The following is a 12,669-nucleotide window of genomic DNA, read 5'->3' as shown; positions in this document are numbered from 1 at the left end:
GCCTGGACCTCCAGGTTCCATTGACTTCTGGTTATTGGATAGAGGATATCACAGCTTAATACGAGTGAATCAAAGGGGTTCACAGAGAAAGCCAGTCCTAAAAGAACTTAATATAAAAACAAGAATTGCGTATAAGGTTGTAACAGTAAATAAGTAACTACTGAATACAGGGCCCAGGATCAGATGTTATATTGAAATTGTATTCTTTAGAACACCAAATCTAACTTTATAGACAGGTATACAAGTTATCTGTTTATAATTGTGAAATTGTAAGATTTACACAACAGTGCTTGGTAAGGGCTGCTTTGGGTCTTAAACAGTGCTCACAGGTGCTGGTAGGTTGGCATTCCCAATTCAAATGGGCAGAAGAAACACAAGAAAGATGGCAAATAATGAAGTCTTATCCCCCACCCAAAACAAGCAGGAAGCAGAGCAGTCAATCAAAAACATAGAAGAAAACCCCCAAAATGCTCTACAAAGTTTACTGATAAACATGATAAATGAAAAGTTTGAATCTCTCCAGTCAATTATGTTAGAGCGTGAGGAGGCAAAGCAAAAATTAATGGAGAATTTCATGGCATCCACAAATAGAAAGATAAGTGAGCTTCAAGAGTCAAATGAAAAGATAGCTACCCAACTTAAAGATTTGAGAGACAACACTCAAAACCAAAGTAATGAAGTTAATGAAGTAAAGAAGTCCATACAGGACCTAAGAAATGACATGGAAAACATCAGGAAAGACCAGTCAGAAGGAAAAGAGATTCGAAATCAAGTAGTTAGCCTACAGTCCCGACTAACTGAAGCAGAGGATCGAATCTCAGGAGCTGAAGATTCCTTAGATTCTATGGAGAAAGATCAAAAATCAATACAAATCCAGTCCAAGCAACAAAACAGATCGCTACAGGAGATTCAAGACACAATCAGGAAGCCCAATTTAAGGATAATAGGTATTGAGGAAAACTTGGAGAAAGAGGTTAATGGGATAGGCAACCTATTTAACAGAATATTAGCTGAGAACTTCCCAAATATCCAGAAGGAAAGGCCTATACAGATACAAGAAGCATTTAGAACCCCAAATCGACCAGACCAGAATAGGACTTCCCATCGACACATTGTGATCAAAACAGCTTCTGCAGAGTGCAAGGAAAAAATACTCAAAGCTGTTAGGGCAAAGAAAACAATCACATATAAAGGAAAAGCAATCAGAATTACCCCAGACTTCTCAGCAGAGACCATGAAAGCAAGGAGAGCCTGGAATGAAGTATACCAAACTCTAAATAAAAATAACTACCAACCAAGAATTCTGTACCCCGCCAAACTCTCCTTCATAGCCGAAGGTCAAATAAAAGTCTTCCACAATAAGGAAAAACTGAAACAATATATCTCCACCAAACCAGCTTTACACAAAATCCTTAAAGATGTACTATACAGGGAAAATAATCAGGATCCCAACACAGACAGAGAAATGAACCCTAATTAGTAAACACTAGATCAAGAAATGGGAAGACACAGCTTCAAACAAGACAGTGATAATGAAAGGAACAAACGATCACCTCTCAATCCTAACTGTCAACATTAATGGACTTAATTCTCCAATCAAACGACATAGGCTCATAAGTTGGATCAAAAATCAAGATCCATCTTTCTGCTGCCTCCAAGAGACACATCTATCCAGCAAAAGTAAACATCTTCTAAAAGTGAAAGGCTGGAAACAAATCTATCAAGCAAATGGCCCCCATAAGCAGGCTGGAGTTGCAATCCTAGTATCAGACAAAATTGACTTCAAATTAAAAAAGGTAAGAAGAGACAAAGAAGGTTACTACATACTAGTAAAAGGATCTCTCCAACAGGAAGAAATAACCATCCTAAATATCTACACGCCAAATGCAGGAGCACCCAACTTCATCAAACAAACACTACTGGCTCTAAAAACATTCATAGACCCAAACACAATGATAGTGGGGGACTTTAACACTCCACTATCACCTCTGGACAGATCAACACGCCAAAAACTGAACAAAGAAACCACAGAACTAAACAATTGCATAGACCAACTAGACTTAATCGACATCTACAGAATATTCCACCCAGCAAGGACAGAATACACATTCTTTTCGGCAGCACACGGAACATTCTCCAAAATAGATCACATCTTAGGGCACAAAGAAAATCTGTACAAATTCAGAAGTATCAAAATCATTCCCTGCATTCTCTCAGACCACAATGGAATAAAATTAGAGCTCAACTCATTCAGCCACCACAGAAAATCCCACAATTCATGGAGACTAAAGAACACACTGCTGAACCATCAGTGGATCATTGAAGAAATTAAAACAGAAATTCAAATGTTTATGGACTTCAACCAAGTTGAGGGCACAAAGTACCAGCTCCTTTGGGACACAGCAAAGGCAGTACTTAGAGGAAAATTTATATCTCTGAGTACATACATCAACAAACTGGAGAAACAGCAACTCAGTAATTTAAGGAAGCACCTTAATTTTCTGGAGAGAGAACAGCAAGCCAAACCCCAAGTCAATAGACGGAAGCAAATAATTAAAATCAAATCAGAATTAAATCAATTAGAGACGAAAAAAACCATCGAAAGAATCAACAAAACAAAGAGTTGGTTCTTTGAAAAAATCAACAAGATAGACAGACCCCTGGCAAACCTGACCAAAGAACGAAGGCAGCACACTCAAATAAACAAGATAAGAGATGAAACAGGTAGCATCACCACAGAAATAACCGAAATTCAGAAAATAATAAGGGACTATTTTGCAAACCTTTATGCCAACAAATTCGAGAACTTGGAAGAAATGGATGATTTCCTAGAAAAAATTGATACCCCCAAACTCAACTATGAAGACTTAAACCTTCTAAACAGACCCATATCCAGTATTGAAATAGAAACAGCAATAAATGATCTCCCATCCAAGAAAAGCCCAGGTCCAGATGGATTCACAGCAGAATTCTACAAGGCCTTCAAAACAGAACTCACTCCAATATTTCTCAAACTCTTCAATGAAATTGAAAGAGAACGTTCACTGCCAGACTCATTTTATGAAGCCAGTATAACCCTCATCCCAAAACCAGGCAGGGACTCATCACGGAAAGAGGACTACAGACCAATCTCCCTGATGAACATAGATGCAAAAATTCTCAACAAAATTCTGGCCAATCGACTTCAACAAGTCATCAAAAAAATCATACACCACGATCAAACTGGATTCATCCCAGGGATGCAAAGCTGGTTTAATATACGCAAGTCAATTAATGTAATCCACCACATCAACCGGAGCAAGGTAAAGAACCACATGGTTTTATCGCTGGATGCGGAAAAAGCATTCGATAAAATCCAGCACCCATTTATGCTAAAAGCCCTGGAAAAACTGGGATTCCAGGGAACATTCCTGAATATAATCAAGGCAGTTTATGACAAACCAACAGCAAGCATAACTCTAAATGGTGAAAAACTAAAGCCATTCCCTTTAAAATCAGGAACAAGGCAGGGATGTCCACTCTCTCCCCTGCTCTTCAACATAGTACTAGAATTCCTAGCCAGAGCAATTAGGCAAGAAGAGAATATAAAGGGGATCCAAATAGGAAAAGATGAAGTTAAACTTTCTCTCTTCGCAGATGACATGATCCTATACCTAAAGAATCCCATAGACTCTACCCCCAAGCTACTAGAGCTGATACAAAACTTTGGCAAAGTCGCAGGATATAAAATAAACCTTCAAAAATCAACGGCCTTTCTCTATGCTAACAACCCGAAGACCGAGGCTGAAATCAGGAAAGCAACTCCTTTTGCAATAGCCCCCAAAAACATAAAATACCTAGGAATAACCTTAACCAAAGAAGTGAAAGACCTCTTTGAAGAGAACTTTAAAAGCTTGAAAAATGAAATTAAGTCAGAACTAAGAAAATGGAAAAACCTCCCATGCTCCTGGATTGGGAGGATTAATATAATCAAAATGGCAATATTGCCAAAGGCTATCTACAAATTCAATGCAATACCCATTAATATCCCAACACCATTCTTTAATGAAATAGAGGAAGCAATCCAGAAATTCATATGGAACAATAAAAGACCTAGAATAGCAAAAACACTCCTAAGCAGAAAGAACAGTGCTGGAGGAATTACAATACCCAACTTCAAGCTGTATTATAAAGCTATAGTAATAAAAACAGCTTGGTATTGGCACCGGAACAGGCCTGAAGACCAATGGAACAGAATTGAAGACCCAGAATTAAACCCACAGAACTATGCCTACTTAATCTTTGATAAAGGAGCTAAAACAATAGTATGGAAGAAAGATAGCCTCTTTAACAAGTGGTGCTGGCAAAACTGGCTCAACACATGCAACAAACTAAAACTAGATCCTTATATATCACCCTGCACCAAAATCAATTCCAAATGGATTAAAGACCTTGAAATCAAAACAGGCACCCTGAAGACACTAAAGGAAGGAGTAGGAGAAACACTTGGGCTCCTTGGCACAGGACAGAACTTCCTTAACAAAGACCCTGAAAGGCTACAAATCAAAGAAAGGTTGGACAAATGGGATTGCATCAAACTCCAGAGCTTGTGCACGGCAAAGGACATAGCTCTCAAGATAAACAGAAAGCCCACAGACTGGGAGAAAATCTTTACCGGACATTCAACAGACAAAGGCCTCATCTCTAAAATATATGCAGAACTAAAAAAATTACCTTCTTCCAAAACAAAACTGCAAAGAACCAACAGCCCCCTCATCAAGTGGGCTAAAGACTTACAAAGAAACTTCTCTGATGAGGAAATGAGAATGGCCAATAGACATATGAAAAAATGCTCTACATCACTGGCCATAAAGGAAATGCAAATCAAAACAACATTGAGATTCCATCTCACCCCAGCAAGAATGTCATATATCAAGAAAACTAATAATAACAATTGTTGGAGGGGATGTGGCCAAAAGGGAACCCTACTTCATTGTTGGTGGGAATGTAAACTGGTTCAGCCACTCTGGCAAGCAGTATGGAGATTCCTCAGAAGGCTCAATATAGAACTCCCCTATGACCCAGCAGCCCCACTGTTGGGTATCTATCCAAAAGACCACAAACAAAATCACAGTAATGCCACCAGCACAACAATGTTCATCGCAGCACAATTTGTCATAGCGAGAAGCTGGAACCAACCCAGATGCCCCTCCATAGATGAATGGATCAGGAAAATGTGGTACATTTACACAATGGAATTTTATGCCTCTATCAGAAAGAATGACATTGTTCCATTTGTAAGGAAATGGAAGGACTTGGAAAAAGTTATACTAAGTGAAGTGAGCCAGACCCAAAGAAACATGGACTCTATGGCCTCCCTTATTGGGAATAATTAGTACAGGTTTAGGCAAGCCATAGCAGAGCATCACAAGGCCCAATAGCTATACCCTTAGGAACACATAAGATGATGCTAAGTGAAATGAACTCCATGATATGGAAACAAGTGATATATCACAGTTATAACTACTTTCAACGTCCTATGTGAATGTGTAGTTTCTATTATTGATGATGTTTTGTATCACCTTCCTATGTTTGTACCTACACTATCTCTGTAATCTTATCTGAGTATATTGGAAACCGTGTTTACTGGTATTGGAAGTAGGAAATTCAAAGGGAATACCAAATTCGAGAGACACGGGGTAAAAAAAGAGAAATAACTACAAAAGCAATACTTGCAAAACTGTTTGGTGTAAGTGAACTGAACAACTGGGCGGGGGGGAGGGAAGGGGGGGAGGGAGGGGGGCATGAGGGACAAGGCAACAAACAGTACAAGAAATGTATCCAACGCCCAACGTATGATACTGTAACCTCTCTGTACGTCAGTTTGAAAATAAAAATTTGAGAAAAAAAAAAAAAAAAAACTCCTTCACCACACTGGAGAAAAAAAAAAAAAAAAAAAAAATGGCAGCTATGACTACATAACCAGTTTCAGAAAGAAGATGATAATTGTTATGAAAATTCCTTCCTTATTTTTCTATGAATATATTTATGTAAATACAAATATAAATAAGTATATAGTAAGCACACACTTTTGTTTCCTTGCTTCTTTTATTCGTGTCATGTGCCATAAGGTGTGTTGACTTTATATCCCAGAATTTAAAAATCATTAATCTTTCATCATAGTTTATAAGTTATAGGGTGCCAAGGTGAAGAAGAAGAAACAACATTTGAATTACTCAAATACTTTGCTTCCTTTTTTTAGGGAGGTAGTGTCTTTTTGATTATATGTGAAACAAGATCATTGTATCATGTTAGAAGGAATTATGACTTTATTATTGTCATTATTTGGAAAATAAATGTGTTTCAAGAAGATGTTATGAGTACACAATTTGACAGGGAATGAGCTAGTGGAGATTGGTTTTATGTGTCATCTAGAATAGTCCAAAGATGCTTAGATATCTATTTAAGCATTATTTCTGAATGTGGCTGTGAACATTTTTATTGAACTGGTTAGCACTTGAATCAATGGAATGTATAACAAATGTGGGAGGACTTCCTATTAAAAACAAGCAAAAATGGAGAAGGCAGTCTCTGGTGGCTCATGCCTATACTCCCAGCTACTCAGAAGATTGAGATTAGAAGGATTGTGCTTCCAGGCTAGCCAAGGCAAAACAGTTCATGAGAGAGTCTGGGAATGTGGCCTAGTGGTAGAGTGCTTGCCTAGCATGCTTGGAACTCTGGGTTCCAAGCCTCACCGCCACATATACAGAAAAAGCCAGAAGTAGCTCTGTGGCTCAAGTGGTAGAGTGCTAGCCTTGTGAAAAAAGAAGCCAGGGATAGTCCTCAGGCCCTGAGTTCAAGCCCCAGTACTGGCAAAAAAAAAAAAAAGTTCATGAGGACTCATCTCATTAAAAAGGATGGATGAGATGGGTATGTTGGCGTCTACCTCTTATTTCAGCTACACTGGGGGATGGTGGTGCATGGCTTTTATTTCAGTTATGGTGGGAAGCATAAATAGGAGGATTGTGGCCCAGGACATCTTGGATAAAACGTGGGACCTTACATTAAAAATAGATAAAGCAGAAAAGGCTAACAGCCAGACTCAAGTTGTAGAGAACCTGCCTAGAAAGCATGAAGTCTTATATTTAAACACTAGTGCCACTAAAATAAAAAAAAATGAATTCAATTTTTTTTTCTTTCTGATGTTGGAGCTTGACGATAATTCATCTCCTGCCTTCAAACTAGTATTATGCTATGGGTGTCCCAAGGCTTTGACTAGAGTTCTGGAAGTGTTTCCTGGACCTTCAGCTGCTTACAAAGAGTAGATTTTAGGGCCTCACAGACTTCATAATTACATAAATCAGCTCTTTTTTTATTGTCAAACTGATATGCAGAGCGGTTACAGTTTCATACTTTAGGCATTGGATACATTTATTGTACTGTTTGTTACCTCCTCCCTCATTCCTCCCTTTCCCTACCCCCTTTCCCTTTCCCCCAATGAGTTGTTCAGTAGATTTACACTAAACAGTTTTGCAAGTATTGCTTTTGTAATCATTTGTCTTTTTTACCCTGTGTCTCTCGATTTTGGTATTCCCTTACAGTTTCCTAGTTCTAATACCTGTGTACATGGTTTCCAATGTACTCATATAAGATACAGAGATAGTGATGGTACGACCACAGGAAGGGCATACAAGAGGATCATCAATAATAGAAGCTACGGTTTCACATCGCATGTTGAAAGTAATTACAACAGTGATATAACAGTCGTTTCCATAACATGGAGTTCATTTTACTTAGCATCATCTTTTGTGTTCATAAGGGTATAGCTATTGGGCTCTTGTGATCCTCTGCTGTGACTAGCCTAAACCTGTGCTAATTATTCCCTACATAAATCAGTTCTTTATCACCTTTCTCATTCTTTTTTTTTTTTTTTTTGGCCAGTCCTGGGCCTTGGACTCAGGGCCTGAGCACTGTCCCTGGCTGCTTTTTGCTCAAGGCTAGCACTCTGCCACTTGAGCCACAGCACCACTTCTGGCCGTTTTTTCTGTATATGTGGTGCTGGGGAAATGAACCCAGGGCCTCATGTATACGAGGCAAGCACTCTTGCCACTAGGCCATATCCCCAGCCCAATCACCTTTCTCATTCTATTCTCTCTCTCTCTCTCTCTCTCTCTCTCTCTCACTCATACACACACACACACACACACACACACACACACACACACACACACACACATCTTTATTTCTTTGGCAAACCCTGGCTAATACAGACTTCCTTTTCTTCATATTTACTTTGCCCTCAAAGTTGCATGATATGGAAAGTGCTTTTTTAAGAAGAGGTTGAATTGTGAATTATTTAGATAGTTTGTATTTATATATTTAGATAGTTTGCATTCACTTCTGTGTGTACTAAGTTATGGGAAAGCCTTCCAGCATTACTCTCCTGCCTATTGTAATAGCTCACCTGGAAATGTGACAGAAGACTCAAGACGAGATGCATCACCAAGGTGTATATTGTTGCCCAACACAAAGTTTGGGAATGACAAAGAGAAAATAATGTCAAAGATTCACCCCATGTGTTAAGTCCCTGTCATTTCTGGGGAATGCATATGTGGGTGTCAAGTAGCCTACTTGTGCTTTGATATCAATTAGGATCCCTAGGGCAATGGGTGAGAGAAGGGCACATAGATATGAGGCAAGAAACAATGAAGTTGTGTGTGTATATATAGAAGTTACTTCAGCAGCAGTCCAAACAATAGGAAAGGATGACTGAGACACACACAAAGTAATGCCTATGATGTGTCATACATGTATCTTTATTTAATTGTAGAGCAATTCCAGTTGTTATGTTTTCAAATGTTACTTTTTTCTCATTCTCACTATTCTAAAATTTCTATAAATTACATTACAACTTCTTACTGTGACTATAGTGGTTGTCTGTTTGTCTTTCTGCAATGCTGAGGATTGAACATTCCTGGCTTTACATATGCCAGGAAATTACCTGAATACTACCAAGCTACATACCAATCCCCTCATGATTTATGTATTCCATTTGTTTTTCTCTAAGATACATTATGAATGATTTTCTAGGTCTTATCTTTTAATTCATTGGTTCTTTCTTCTACTGTGTCTATTTTAAAATTCAGCCCATTCATTATACATTTAAGTGATTGTATTTTTAATTTTTATTATCTTTAAGTAGTTGTACAAGGGGATTTTAATTCAACACGTCACTTTGTGAATACAATGCATCTTTATCAATGTCACCCCTTTTTAGAATCCTAATGTCATTCTATATAACTATCTTTTTTGTTTTGCATTACTAAGGGTTGAACTCATGGCCTCATGCTTGTTAATCAGGCCATTCTACTATTTGAGCTATGCCTACAGCAACTTTTTCTGATGATTATTTTCAAAGTAGTGTTTTGCTTTTTTCCCAGGCTGGCCTAGGCTTCAATCATAGTTGTGCTTTCCTATGTTGCTGGCAATGACAGGTATGCACCACTGCAAAAACAAAACCAAAGACAAAAGCAAAAAACAAACAGAAAAACACAATTGCAATGGTTTCTCCTTTACTTCCTCCAAAGCTAGGATAATGGGCATATGCCACTGCCCTCAGCCATTGGTTAAGATTGAATTTTCTGGACTTTTATGTCAGGGACAGCGTTGAGCCATGATTTTCTGATCTCTACATCCCTAGGAGCTAGGATTAGAGTCTTGAGCCAATGTGCCAGCTTATTTGTTCTGCTCTTTAAAATGTAGCTATTGTCTTCTTTGATCTACATTCGATTTATTTTCCCCAACATGTAGATTGCTTCCTCCCATCAGTTACTTTTCATCAGCATCCCAAGACTTCTGCAAATCAGGTGTGCTTTGCTGAAAGTTTCCATTCACTATGGACCATGTTTTTATATCAATTTCTTAGCTTAACATGCCTCATTATACAGGGTACTTAACTTCAGACCACCTGGAGCTTAATATCTTTTAGAAGTCTCTATTTCCTGTCCCAGAGAGTGAAGTGTTTCATTGGCAAAAAGATGAATCTGTATTATTCCCCTTTTCTCATAGAGAGTAAACTTCTTGATTCCTGGTCTCAAGAACACTGCTCAGGTCCAGCCCTCATCAGGCCAGGTTTTGAGTATTAGAGGCTCTCACCTACAGACAGATATTAAAAATAGCTCTCCCCTCCCAGATACCTTTCTTTTACTAATAACTCTGTTAAATACTGCCTTCATTTCTGCTCACTGCTTTACTTTTGAATGTTGTCTGCTATTTAGCTATGCATGTACCGTTGGCCTGTTGCTAAATTGTGTGGAGAATTTCTATGTGTTTAGACCCAGGGCTGGGATGACAAGAGTGGGCAGAGGAAGGATGTGGGGAGCTTCTACATCAGTGATCTGTTTGCATGGATACATGGTGAGATTGTCCAGGTAGGACGGTGTGAATTTTCAACATTAGGCTCCCAGTGACATGATTTTCTTCACCGTAAATGAGAAGAGCTAGCATCTTACAGCTATTACTCTAAGTGTTTTCATATCATGTGTCATTGTAGACTCCAAGGATTAGGACCACTTTGTAATATCACTATTCTGAAATGAGATTAAAACTCAGAAGCTTAAATAGTTTTAGCAGATACAGCCAATACATGTCAAGATAATATTAACACTAAAGTATTACAGACTCAAACATTCTACATTGAAGTATACTGCTTGCTTCTCCAGTTTTCCCCAAGAAGGAATTACTAGAGAATTATTCTTATTCTTTCATGACATCTTCTGATTGTTAGTTTTCTTGGAATTTGATTATATATCTGCCTCTAATTTACATCCCTTTCCCTGATACTAATTTCATAGGGCTTTGTATTAGTTACAACGACTTTGAAAGGCATAGGAAGTTGAGCTCAGTGGACTTAGTATACTACAGTGTAGATTTTTTCCTTAGTGCAAAGAGGTAAGCACTAAATAAATGTATACAAAAGCTACAAAAGCTTAGTTTTTTCTTTTCTTTTCTTTTTTTTTTGCCTGCCCTGTGCCTTGAGTCATATGGTAGAGCCTGGGTGCTGTCCTTGAGCTTTTTCTGCACAAGGTTAGTACACTACCACTTGAGCCACAGCTCCCCTTCAAGTTCTGTTTTGCTTAATTGGAGATGTGTCTCATAGACTTTTTTGTCTGTTCTAAGCAGCTAGGATAACAGGCATGAACCACACTAGCACCAGGCTTAGGCTGAGGTAATCTTGAGAGTTTATGAAGGCAGTCTGTTCTTTCCTTTTACTTTGCCTTCTAAAGACTAACCATATACTTCCTTTCCTTTCCTTTTCTTGTACTTGTGACTTCTATACTGATTCCCTTCCAATGGCATTCAAAATAGTTAAATCTTTTTTTTTTTTTTTTTTTTTTTGCTAGTCCTGAGGCTTAAACTCAGGGCCTGAGCACCGTCCCTGGCTTCTTTTTGCTTAAGGCTAGCACTCTACCTCTTGAGCCACAGCAGCACTTCTGGCTTTTTCTATATATGCGGTGTTGAGGAATTGAACCCAGGGCTTCATGTATATGAAGCAAGCACTCTACCATTAGGCCACATTCCCAGTCTGGTTAAATCTTTTAAAATAACTACATTGAACACAAAGTTGTGCCAAGATGCCATTCTGCTTTCACATTTGTATAAAAGAAAAACAATGGACATGACATTTGACTTTCTGATGATTGCTAAGTGGCCAGTTGTTATGCATAGCCTGGAAATGTAGAGCACATGACCTCCCCATGAGATAAACCTTCACCCAATGAGACCCCAGGGCAGTAAGCACAGCATAAATTCTTAACCCATCTCCCTTCTTCAGGTGAAAGGTGAGATCTCTTCAGGTAGCACTTCATAAAACCTTGGAAATCAATATGGACTAAACTCAACTGAAACTACAATGTGATTTTGCTATAGCACCCGTGAGCACTTAGCTGAAGACAACATACAGTAGAAATGATTACATGTCCGTGTGTGGCAGCACTAGCACAATAGCTAAGTTATAGAATAAGTCAATTGACATATGGGTAAAGAAAACGTGGTACATATACACAGTAGAGCATCATTTGTAGAAAAATGGTTGGAACTGGAGATTATCATGTTGAGTGAGATAAGCCAAGCTCACAAAGATAAATATTACATTAGTGCAAGCTTGTGCTCATAAATGGAATCAAGACCTAAATATTAATAGTAATAATAATCAATAACAATAATATGACCTGATTATAAAAGGGAGGAACCTGAGAGGGAAACAGTAGGAGTTGGGAGGAAAGGAGAGAGGATGAGGGGTGAATAAGATTTGAGTAAATTATGTATATATTTGAGAATAGCCTAGTGAAACCCACTAAAGATTGTTGAAAAAAGAGGGAAAGGAGGAAGAGTAGTTAAGAAAGAGTGATGGAGGAGATGAATTTAATCTGAGAACATTATAAATATATATATTTTTTGCCAGTCCTGGGCCTTGGACTCAGGGCCTGAGCACTGTCCCTGGCTTCTTTTTTGCTCAAGGCTAGCACTCTGCCACTTGAGCCACAGCACCACTTCTGGCTGTTTTCTATATATGTGGTGCTGGGGAATTGAACCCAGGGCTTCATGTATTCTAGGCAAGCACTCTTGCCACTAGGCCATATTCCCAGCCTGAGGACATTATATGTATGAATGCAAATGTAATAATAAAAT

The sequence above is a fragment of the Perognathus longimembris genome, chromosome 7 (genome assembly GCF_023159225.1).
Source record: "Perognathus longimembris pacificus isolate PPM17 chromosome 7, ASM2315922v1, whole genome shotgun sequence".
Lineage (NCBI taxonomy): Eukaryota > Metazoa > Chordata > Mammalia > Rodentia > Heteromyidae > Perognathus > Perognathus longimembris.
This window is presented reverse-complemented; position numbering follows the sequence as displayed.